Source organism: Oncorhynchus nerka, linkage group LG5, assembly GCF_034236695.1.
Source record: "Oncorhynchus nerka isolate Pitt River linkage group LG5, Oner_Uvic_2.0, whole genome shotgun sequence".
NCBI classification, from domain to species: Eukaryota; Metazoa; Chordata; class Actinopteri; order Salmoniformes; family Salmonidae; genus Oncorhynchus; species Oncorhynchus nerka.
The window spans coordinates 45046738-45059022 of record NC_088400.1 but is presented as its reverse complement, the minus strand read 5'-3'; the positions used below and the strand labels follow the sequence as shown (position 1 = coordinate 45059022).

Here is a 12285-nt window from a genome sequence, read left to right as displayed (position 1 = left end):
AAGTGCATGCTCATCCATATCTAAGGTGGACATCCAATGGCACTGTTTTCTAAATTGAGTTCTCACTTCCTGTTTGGATTTCTTCTCAGGTTTTTGTCTGCCATATGAATTCTGTTATACTCATAGACATAATTCAAACAGTTTTAGAAACTTCAGAGTGTTTTCTATCCACCAGTAATAATAATATGCATATATTTCCATCTAGGAAAGAGTAGGAGGCCGTTTACTCTGGGCACGCCTTTCATCCAAAAGTGAAAATGCTGCCCCCTAGCCTCAACAGGATATGCCATCTGTAAATACTAATAAAAGTGTTAAATTACGAGCCTAGTAAGTTTAGACACGGAAAAAGTCAAGAACCTTCCCGCTAGCCATTATTGGCTGAGATAATGGATGGGCTGAACATGCCGAGAGATGAGTTCAGATTGGTCTGCCATGTAGCATGCTGTCGTCTATAACATGAGCTGGACAGTATGTGTAGGTAATCCTTTCGAACGAGGCTTTTTAGAAAATATATCACATAGTAAAACTGCAAAAGTGTTATCAACTTTCAAAGAGGAATTTCTTTCCCAATGTTCCTCAACTTTAACGTATGATATACCATTTTCTAGCTCTGAGTCTCTACTTTTATCCATTGTAAAAAACACCATTTCAAAATGGTGAAGCGAGCCGGTCAGTCACATATAATTTCCGGGTAAAAATTAAGTACCTTACTGTAATTGTTTTCAATTACAATGTTCAAAAAGAAACAAAAAATACTGTAACTTCAAAGCAGTTTTCTAAAGCAAGAATTTTGCTAGGCCTGCCAGGGAGTGGTCGGAAAGGGGAGGGGAAAACTGAAAACTAGCTGTCATTGGCAGAGCCAGCCTGGTGAAGTCAAGGCAGGCTAAAACTCCATCCCACCAAAACAGGCTGAACTTTCAGGTGTTTTTTTCTCCAAAAAGCTCTTACAATAATGGGCATTATCCTCATTTAACAGTATTATTCCAACCAGATAGTGTGGAAATACACAGCATATAAAATAAAGGCAAATAACATTTTTGACTGCACTGGGTCTTTAACAACTTACCATAATAGTATGTTTAACAGGCCTATCTTTAACTATACCCTGTCATTAATTAACTCAAACAAAATCTGTTGCATTCCAAATTTCACACCTGATTTTTGTACATCTCTAAAGATGAAATGTATTCTCCACGGCCGGGTATCAACCACGCGTCTGCCACTATGAATTTGGAAAAGATTTAACACATCCACCAAGTGTATGCCTTATAAAACATTGTGGGGATTTATTGTCCACTGCAACATCAAATTAGTCATCCTCTCCAGGCAACTGTGCCTCAAAGTGAAAATGGATGTATTAACTATGGTGGGCGTGCAGCAGAGAGGAGTATTCAGCCGAGGTGTAAATGACCGACGAGTATTTAAAAAGATCAGAAGCACCGTTGAGTGATAAATGGAGAATCAGCTGTCTCTCTTCACCCCACTCTCTTTCCGTCCTCTCTTTTACCATGCTTGGATATAGCTAAGTGGAAATATGAAAGAAAAGAAAAAGATGAGCACCTGTCTGTGTCTTCTTTCTTTATGACTTTGTCTCTGTCGGTCTTTCTCACTATTTTCCCTCTCAAAAAGCCAACCGCTAACTCTGGAGAAAAAAAAGGCAAAAACCACTGTTAGCATTAAGTGCGCCGGGAGACCGCAGACACACAACACTGATCATTGGACAAAACATTCCAGAATACAAAATCTAAGGCTTTGTTATGGGTGTCACTCCCCATGAAGTGCAAAGACATTGGTAGGGGAATACCTCCCTTAATTGGACAAAAATGAATGGGAACATATTGCCATTGGGCAATATGCACGATGGCAGATACCACTCAATTGGATGGCAATTCATCCAAAGCTTATGGCAACTGGCATATGGCAAATGCCAAGTGTCATACAGCAAAAATCCAGCAAAAAGAGGGCGAGCGCGCTCCACCGTAAATTTTCATATTGAAAATGGACATCAAGTCAACACCCAAGTGTCAAATTTTGAAAATGTATCACCCTCGAAAAAAGTGCTTTTTGGACCCTTTTTCAAAATTAATTTAGATTTTTTTTTGTCAATAATAATGTATAAGAACTGTATGAACATGCCTTTGTCATATTTTATTGATTTGTCCATAGGCGTATGTTTTGTCCATTTTCAATATGCTATCATAGGAAGTCTGAAAGTCAAAGCCAAAGGTCAGTGAACTATTGCCAAATGCAATACAAAACGTCCAAATGCAATGTATAAGTATTGAAAGTTCCAAATCAGAATGTTATGTCCATTTGCCATATATGATCATAGGAAGTCAGCTTCAGAACCCAAAAGTCAGTGAACCATGTTCAAATGGAATTAATACTGCCCAAATGATACAGTGGGGCAAAAAAAGTATTTAGTCAGCCACCAATTGTGCATGTTCTCCCACTTAAAAAGATGAGAGAGGCCTGTAATTTTCATCATATGTACACTTCAACTATGACAGACAAAATGAGGAAATAAATCCAGAAAATAACATTGTAGGATTTTTTTATGAATTCATTGGCAAATTATGGTGGAAAATAAGTATTTGGTCACCTACAAACAAGCAAGATTTCTGGCTCTCACAGACCTGTAACTTCTTCTTTAAGAGACTCCTCTGTCCTCCACTCGTTACCTGTTGGCACCTGTTTGAACTTGTTATCAGTATAAAAGACACCTGTCCACAACCTCAAACAGTCACACTCCAAACTCCACTATGGCCAAGACCAAAGAGCTGTCAAAGGACACCAGAAACAAAATTGTAGACTTGCACCAGGCTGGGAAGACTGAATCTGCAATAGGTAAGCAGCTTGGTTTGAAGAAATCAACTGTGGGAGCAATTATTAGGAAATGGAAGACATACAAGACCACTGATAATCTCCCTCGATCTGGGGATTCACGCAAGATCTCACCCCGTGGGGTCAAAATGATCACAAGAACGGTGAGCAAAAATCCCAGAACCACACGGGGGGACCTTGTGAATGACCTGCAGAGAGCTGGGACCAAAGAAACAAAGCCTACCATCAGTAACACACTACGCCGCCAGGGACTCAAATCCTGCAGTGCCAGACGTGTCCCCCTGCTTAAGCCAGTACATGTCCAGGCCCGTCTGAAGTTTGCTAGAGAGCATTTGGATGATCCAGAAGAAGATTGGGAGAATGTCATATGGTCAGATGAAACCAAAATTTAACTTTTTAGTAAAAACTCAACTCGTTGTGTCTGGAGGACAAAGAATGCTGAGTTGCATCCAAAGAATACCATACCTACTGTGAAGCATGGGTGTGGAAACATCATGCTTTGGGGCTGTTTTTCTGCAAGGGGACCAGGACGAATGATCCGTGTAAAGGAAAGAATGAATGGGGGCCATGTATCGTGAGATTTTGAGTGAAAACCTCCTTCCATCAGCAAGGGCATTGAAGATGAAACGTGGCTGGGTCTTTCAGCATGACAATGACCCCAAACACACCGCCCGGGCAACGAAGGAGTGTCTTCGTAAGAAGCATTTCAAGGTCCTGGAGTGGCCTAGCCAGTCTCCAGATCTCAACCCCATAGAAAATCTTTGGAGGGAGTTGAAAGTCCGTGTTGCCCAGCAACAGCCCCAAAACATCACTGCTCTAGAGAAGATCTGCATGGAGAAATGGGCCCAAATACCAGCAACAATGTGTGAAAACCTTGTGAAGACTTACAGAAAACGTTTGACCTCTGTCAAGGGTATATAACAAAGTATTGAGATAAACTTTTGTTATTGACCAAACACTTATTTTCCACCATAATTTGTAAATAAATTCATTTAAAATCCTACAATGTGATTTTCTGGATTTTTATTCTTCATTTTGTCTGTCATAGTTGAAGTGTACCTATGATGAAAATTACAGGCCTCTATCATATTTTTAAGTGGGAGAACTTGCACAATTGTTGGCTGACTAAATACTTTTTTGCCCCACTGCATATATCACGATGTTAAAAACCTCTTAGAACCACGCATCCCGGATCCGCTATATTTGTCATCAGCAACCGCTGAATAGCATAGCGCAACAGTCAAAAAATATTACTAGAAAATATTCATATTCATGAAATCACAAGTGAAATATAGAGAAACACAGCTTAGCCTTTTGTTAATCACCCTGTCGTCTCAGGGTGATTGCTTTACAGCGAAAGCAATACAAGCGTTATTGTAAGTTTATCGATAGCCTAGCATAGCATTATGTACACTTAGTATCAGGATGCTTGGTCACGAAAATCAGAAAAGCAATCAAATTAACCATTTAACTTTGATGATCTTCAGATGTTTTCACTCACGAGACTCCCAGTTAGACAGCAAATGTTCCTTTTGTTCCATAAAGATATTTTTTATATCCAAATACCTCCGTTAGTTTGATGCGTTATGCCCAGGAATCCACCGGAAATAGCGGTCACGACAACACAGACAAAAATTCCAAATGATATCCATAATATCGGCAGAAACATGGCAAACATTTTTTTTTATCAATCCTCAAGGTGTTTCTCAAATATCTATTGGATAATATATCAACCGGGACAATTGGCTTTTCACTAGGACCGGGAGGAACAATGGCCGCCTCTCTCTTTTGCACAAAAATCACTCTGAGAGCCCCCACCTGACCACTTACGTAATGTGGTCGTTCACGCTCATTCTTCAAAATAAAGGCCTGAAACTATGTCTAAATGCTGTAGACACCTTAGGGAAGCCATAGAAAAAGGAATCTGGTTGATATCCCTTTCAATGGTCAATAGGGATGCGTAGGAACACAGATGTTTCAAAATAAGAGTCACTTCCTTATTGGATTTTTCTCAGGCTTTCGCCTGCAATATCAGTTCTGTTATACTCACAGACAATATTTTTACAGTTTTGGAAAATTTAGAGCAGGGGTCCCCAAACTTTTTCCTGTGAGGGCCACATAACTTTTCCCTTCTCTGATGGGGGGCCGGTGTCAGTTTGTAACAGAAAAAGTGTGACGATCGTAGGGGAGCTTAAAAAATGTATTGTTTTCCAGAAAGCCACACATAACCAAATAACCCTTTCCAGGTTCTTTACAGAAAAAAAGTCAGGAAACAAATAATAACACTATTAATGAAATAAATAATAACTAAATAACCCTCTCTGAGTTCTTCACAGAAAAAACAGGAAATAAATAATAACTAAATAACTCTCTCTGGGTTCTTCATAGAAAAAAAAGCCATGGAACATTAACTTTCTGTCGTGCCATGCACAATCTTAACCTCTTCAGTCGACCCTCTACTTTTTTGAACATTCTGTTAAAAATCGCGCAACATTTCAGCGCCCTGCTACTCATGCCAGGAATATAGTATATGCATTTGCTTAGTCTGTGTGGATAGAAAACACTCAGACGTTTAAAAAACTGGTTAAATCACTGCTTTGGCTTTACCAGAACGGCATTTACATCGAAAAGCACAGGAAAAACTGATCACTGAAAATGGGGAAAATATATCCATGCGCTACTTGAACCCATTGATAAACGTGAACCACAATTAATTGACTGAGGTTGCAGTACCTACAGCTTCCACAGGGTGTCTAGAGTCTTGTCATTTCCCTTCGAGTTTTTTCTTGGTCAAACACATACAGGACACCGTATCTAATCCGGTCTAGGACCGGATATTTTCGTTGAGTTTCTAGCCGGACATTTTTCCAGACGGACAGCTAATGATCTTTAACATCGCCTCCTGATGAATTTTATCGCTTATTAACGTTTACTAATACCTAAAGTTGCATTACAAATGTATTTCGAAGTGTTTTGTGAAAGTTTATCGTCGACTTTTTGAATTTTAAAAAATGACGTTACGTTTTGAAACGATGTTTTTTTCGTTTATCACACAGTCTACATATAACGATATCTAGGCTTTATATGGACCGATTTAATCGAAATAAAGACCCAAATAGTGTTTATGGAACATCTAGGAGTGCCAACAAAGAAGATGGTGAAAGGTAATGAATGTTTTCTATTTTATTGTGCGGTTTGTGTAACGCCGAAATGCTAATTATTTAATACTATTAGCATTTAGCGTAGCGCATTTGCATTTCCAGAGCTCTAGTTGGGACGCAAGCGTCCCGAGTAGAAGCAACAGGTTAACAGATAAAAGTTCAGCTCAGTTGTCAGAGCAGAATCTCTCTGACACATATGAGCAGTCTCTTAAAGTTCTTGTGTTCCTTCCTTATAATCCTTTTGTAGGTTCCAGTAGGCTTGTAGACACCGCTGTTTGCAGCTCTCTCTCATCAACTTCCCTGTGAAAACCACAAAAGAAGCAGGTTGAGAAACTGAACTAAGTGATACAGCACCTACACAGCACAATACATTTCACTACCAGTATGGTTGTAAAGATGGATTTTATCCCAGTAGATTTTATTATGATTATATTTGTTTATGCTCAGAATGACTCATTCAAGTCAGAAAAGTGAGCTTACCTATGTATGTTCATCAGTGTGAACTGTGGGCCTGCATCTGGCTGGTGAGAAGTTGAATATCAGGTTCCATTCTAGTTACAGCCAGTCTCAAGCACTGATGCAAATGTTCATCTGTCAATCTTGATCTCATCGGGGTTTTCAGCAGTTTCATGCGAGAAAAGGTTTTCTCGCAGATATACGTGCTGCCAAAAACTGTGGACATTTTCATTGCGTGTTTTTTGATGTTTGGATATGTGTCGTTTGGGAGGGCGGCATAGAAGTCAATGAGACTGTTGGGCTTGAATGCGTCTTTCAGAACATCACAGTTCTGTAACTCAGCCAACTCAAACTGATATGAAGGCTGGGCTTCATCAATGTCGGCAACAAAGGGGTTCTGAAAAAGACGGATTTCTTTTGCATGAACATGTAGTTCACTGAATCGCACACCGAACTCCGCCTTCAGCATTTCGCACTTTTCAGCTGGGAACGGGACCGCTGGGTTCTCTGTCGACAGGTTTTGGGTAGCAGGAAGATGGACGAAGTTGCGCTTTTTCACTTGTTCCAAAAGCAGCGCTAATTTCACCTCAAATGCTTTTATGTGTGAATACATGTCGCAAATGAGTTTCCCCTCGCCTTGTAGCTGCAAGTTAAGGCTGTTAAGTATCGATCAGCTCTGGGACCGTTTTGTCTTTTAAATGAAGAAATGCGTTAATTTCGGGTAGCAGCTCGTAAAAACGCCTCAAAACTCTGCCCCGGCTCAGCCATCGGACCTCTGTGTAGTACAGCACATCTCCGTGCGTAGACTCCAGTTCAGACAGGAATTCTTGGAACTGCCTGTGTTTAAGTCCCTTTGCTCTGATGAAGTTTATGCACGACACCACAACCTTCATTACAGAATCCCACTTCAACACTTTGCAGCACAGTGCTTGCTGGTGAATTAGGCAGTGGACTCGTAGCGGGGCGGTGAGACCCCTTTTTTCCAACTCCCGGTTCATGCGTCCTATTAGACCGCGAGTTTCGCCCACCATGCTAGGAGCCCCGTCAGTCGTGATGCTAGCTAGCTTTGACCAGTCCAGGTCCAACTTCTCCATGGTTTGGCACACTTTGTCAAAAATATCCTCTCCCGTTGTAGTCCCTTTGAGACTTTGGAGGGCTGCCAGCTCCTCGCATATCTCCTCGCATAAAGTTTGCGCTAACTCCACGAATAAAAATGAGCAGTTGCGCTGTGTCTTGCACGTCCGTGCTCTCATCCAGTGCTAATGAAAAAAAGTCAAATTCTTTCGTCTTCTGCTGCAGCTGGGCATATACATTACTCCCGATTTCTTCAACGCGTCTGGTGATTGTACTCGCCGACAGACTTACGGCATTAAATGCATCTTTCTTCTCGGGACACACCTCCTCTGCGACAGCATCCATACATTTCTTAACAAACTCTCCGTCAGTGAAAGGCTTACCGCTTCTTGCTATCAGTTTAGCAACCCGAAAGCTGGCCCGAACGGATGCCTGGTTCAGCTGAGCTTGGCGTACAAATGTATTCTGCTGAGATAGTAGTCCACTTTTTAGCTTTGAGAGTTTGTCTGCTCGTATTTGGCCTTGCAAGCTATCGTACTTGTCTTTGTGACGGGATTCATAGTGTCGGCGAAGATTGTATTCTTTGAATACCGCCACCGTCTCTTGACAGATGAGACAAACAGCCTTTTCTTTGCATTGAACAAAAAAAAAATTGTTTGTCCACTGCAGGTTAAATACCCTGCATTCTGAATCAATTTTTCTCTTACCTAACCTTTTCGCCATTATTCCGTTCTCTCTTTGACAGGGCCGGGCCTAGGATTTTTTTTCTGGAGGCCAAATAGGAAAAAAATTCGATAGCGTCTCTGGTATTGTTCAGAGGGCCGGGCCAAATGTGCTGACGGGCCGTATCCGGCCCGCGGGCCGTAGTTTGGTGACCACTGCTTTAGTGTTTTCTATCCTAAGCTGTCAATTATATTCTAGCATCTGGTCCTGAGAAATAGGCTGTTTACTTTGGGAACGTTATTTTTCCAAACATAAAAATAGTGCCCCCTAGCCCTGAATCAACCTAGGTCTATTTGTCATGTATGATGAGAGAAGTGGGACTCTGTCGTTATTTTAACGATTTTTTAAAAAACATCCAAAATGACCAGGGGCCCTACTGGATGGGCACATGTGGGGGGGGGGGACCCCTTGAATCCCCCTAAAGGCATAAAACCCATTTTTTAAATGGGCTCCTGGTAACCTGTTCCGATCACCAGGAGAACGGCTGTCCATTTCCAATATGTTTCAATGGGCATTTACCATCACGAATTTGACATGCTCAATAATCCTGTAGAAATGCGAAACTGACTGGCCCGATGAACTCAGGATGGCCAGGCAGTGATAGTGGTTCCTCTCCATTGCTCGTTGTGTTGATAGCAAAGGTAATCCTGCCTAAATTATTCCCGCCCCGTAGCACTCGCGTCTGTAGTCATGAAGTCTGTAGTCTGTAGTCATGAAGTGCTTTGAAAGGCTGATCATGGCTCACAACACCATCATGCCAGAAACCCAAGACCTACTCCAATTCGTATACCACCCCAACAGATGACACAATCTCAATCATACACTGCCCTTTCCCACCTGGACAAAAGGAACAGCTATGTGAGAATGCTGTTCATTGACTACAGCTCAGTGTTCAACATCATAGTGCCCTCAAAGCTCATCACTAAGCTAAGGACTCTGGGACTAAACACTTCTCTCTGCACCTGGAGCATGGACTTCCTGACGGGCTGCCCCCAGGTTGTAAGGGTAGGCAACAACACAGTTGCCATGCTGATCCTCAATACTGGGGCCCCTCAGGGGTGCGTGCTTAGTCCCCTCCTGTACTCCATGTTCACCCACGACTGTGTGGCCAAGCACGACTCCAACACAATCCTTAAGTTTAATGACGACACACCAGTGGTAGGCCTGATCACAGACAACGACGAGACAGCCTATAGGGAGATCAGAGACCTGGCAGTCTAGTGCAACAACAACCTCCCCCTCAATGTGAGCAACACAAAGGAGCTCATCGTGGACTATAGGAAAAAGCGGGCCGAACGGGCCCCCATTAAATCAAATCATACTTCTCACATGCGCTGAATACAACAGGTGTAGACCTTACGGTGAAATGTTTAGTTATACAAGCCCTTAACCAACAATGCAGTTCAAGAAATAGAGTTAGTAAAATATTTTATTAACTCAACAAGTTAATGAGGCTATATCCAAAAAGTACCGAGTCAAATGTCCAGGGGTACAGCTTAGTCTAGGTCATTTATTAATTAACATTGACGGGGCTGAAGTGGAGTGGGTCGAGAGTTTCAAGTTCCTTGGTGTCACCAATTTACTATCGTGGTCCAAAAACACCAAGACAGTTGTGAAGAGGGCACGACAACAACTTGTTCCCCTCAGGAGAATGAAAAGATATGGCATGGGTCCCAGGATCCTCAAAAAGTTATACAGCTGCACCATCGAGAGCATCGTGACCGGTTGCATCACCGCCTGGTATGGCAACTGCTCGGCATCTGACAATAAGGCCCTACAGAGGGTAGTGCGTACAGCCCAGTACATCACTGGGGCCAAGCTTCCTGACATCCAGGACCTATATAGTATCCGGTCCGTACGCACTACCCTTTGTGGTGCCTTGCGGTCGAAGGCAGAGAAGTTGCCATACCAGGCAGTGATGCAACCAATCAGGATGCTCTCGATGGTGCAGATGTAAAACCTTTTGAGGATCTGAGAACCCATGTCAAATCTTTTCAGTCTCCTGAGGGGGAATAGGTTTTGTCGTGCCCTCTTCACGACTGTCTTGGTGTGCTTGGACCATGTTAGTTGTTGGGGATGTAGACGCCAAGGAGCATGAAGCTCTCAACGTAATCCACTACAGCCTCATAGATGAGAATGAGGGATAGCTCAGTCGTCCTTTTCCTGTAGTCCACAATCATCTAATTTTGTCTTGATCATGTTGAGGGAGAGGTTGTTGTCCTTGCACCACACAATCAGTTATCTGACCTCCCTATAGGCTGTCTCATCGTTGTCGGTGTCATGCATATCACTGTTGTGTCATTGGCAAACTTAATGATGGTGTTGGAGTCATGCCTGGCTGTGCAGTCATGAGTGAACAGGGAGTACAAGAGGGGGCTGGGCACGCACCCCTGATGCAAAGGTGTTTAGTCCCAGGGTCCTTAGCTTAGTGATGAGCTTTGAGGGCACTATGGTGTTGAAAGCTCAGCTATAGTCAATGAATAGCATTCTCACATAGGGGTTCCTTTTGTCCAGGTGTGAAGGGCAGTACGGAGTGCAATAGAGATTGCATCATCTATGGATCTGTTTGTGCAGTATGCAAATTGGGGTGGGTTTAGGGTTTTAGGGATAAATACTGTTGATGTGAGCCATGACCAGCCTTTCTAAGCACTTCATGGCTACAGACGAGTACTACAGGTCGGTAGTCATTTTTGCAGTTTACCTTAGTGTTCTTGGGCACAGGGACGGTGGTGGTCTGCTTGAAACATTTTGGTATTATAGACTCAGTCAGGGAGAAGTCACTTGCCAGTTGCTCAGCACATACTCGGAGAACACATCCTGGTAATCCGTCTGTCCCTTGTGAATGTTCACCTGTTTAAAGGTCTTACTCACATTGGCTGCGGAGAGCGTGATCACATCCGGAAAAGCTGAAGTTCTCATGAATGTTTCAGTGTTACTTGCCTAGAAGCGAGCATAGAAGTGAATTAGCTCGTCTGTTAGGCTCATGTAACTGGGCAGCTCTCGGCAGTGCTTCCCTTTGTCCTGTGTAATAGTTTGGAAGCCCTGCCACATCCAACGAGCGTCGGAGCCGGTGTAGTACGATTCGATCTTTGTCCTGTATTGACCCTTTCCCTGTTTGATAGTTTGTCGGAGGGCATAGCGGGATTCCTTATAAGCTTCCGTGTTAGAGTCACGCTCCTTGAAAGCGGCAGCTCTACCTTTTAGCTCAGTGAGAATGTTGCCTGTAATCCATGGTTTATCGTGGGGGTATGTACGTACAGTCACTGTGGAGACGACGTCCTCGAAGGACTTATTGATGAAGCAAATGACTGATGTAGTGTACTCCTCAATGTCATTGGAGGAATCCCAGAACATATTCCAGTCTGTGCTAGCAAAACAGTCCTGTAGTTTAGCATCTGCTTCATCTGACCACTTTTTTTAATAGACCGAGTCACTGGTGCTTCCAGCTTAAATTTGAGCTTGTAAGCAGGAATCAGGAGGATATAATTATGGTCAGATTTGCCAAATGGAAGGCGTGGGAGAGCTTTGTACACGTCTCTGTGTGTGGAGTAAAGGTGGTCTAGAGTTTTTTCCCCCTCTGGTTGCATATGCTGATAGAAATGAGGTAAAACTGATTTAAGTTTGCCTGCATTACAGTCCCTGGCCACTAGGAGCACCGCTTCTGGATGAGCGTTTTCCTGTTAGCTTATGGTGGTTTACAGCTCATTGAGTGTGGTCTTAGTGCCAGCTTTGGTCTGTGGTGGTATGTAGACAGCTACGAAAAATACAGATGAAAACTCTCTAGGTTGATAGTGTGGTCTACAGCTTATCATGAGATACTCTACCTCAGGCGAGCAAAACCTCAAGACTTCCTTAGATATCGTGCACCAGCTGTTGTTTACAAATATACAGTGCCTTGCGAAAGTATTCGGCCCCCTTGAACTTTGCGACCTTTTGCCACATTTCAGGCTTCAAACATAAAGATATAAAACTGTATTTTGTTTGTGAAGAATCAACAACAAGTGGGACACAATCATGAAGTGGAACG

At 42.7% G+C, this 12285-nt stretch overlaps 1 long non-coding RNA gene across 1 annotated transcript; it reads right to left on the bottom strand.

Moving 5' to 3' along the window:
• Positions 1-4922: 4922 nt before the first annotated feature.
• On the bottom strand, positions 4923-7606 carry LOC135571800 (uncharacterized). Its single transcript, XR_010463961.1, has 3 exons — positions 6486-7606; positions 6155-6305; positions 4923-5284 (listed from the first exon to the last, which is right to left on the bottom strand). It is a non-coding gene; the product is annotated as an uncharacterized LOC135571800 (long non-coding RNA).
• Between the last annotated feature and the right edge of the window lie 4679 nt (positions 7607-12285).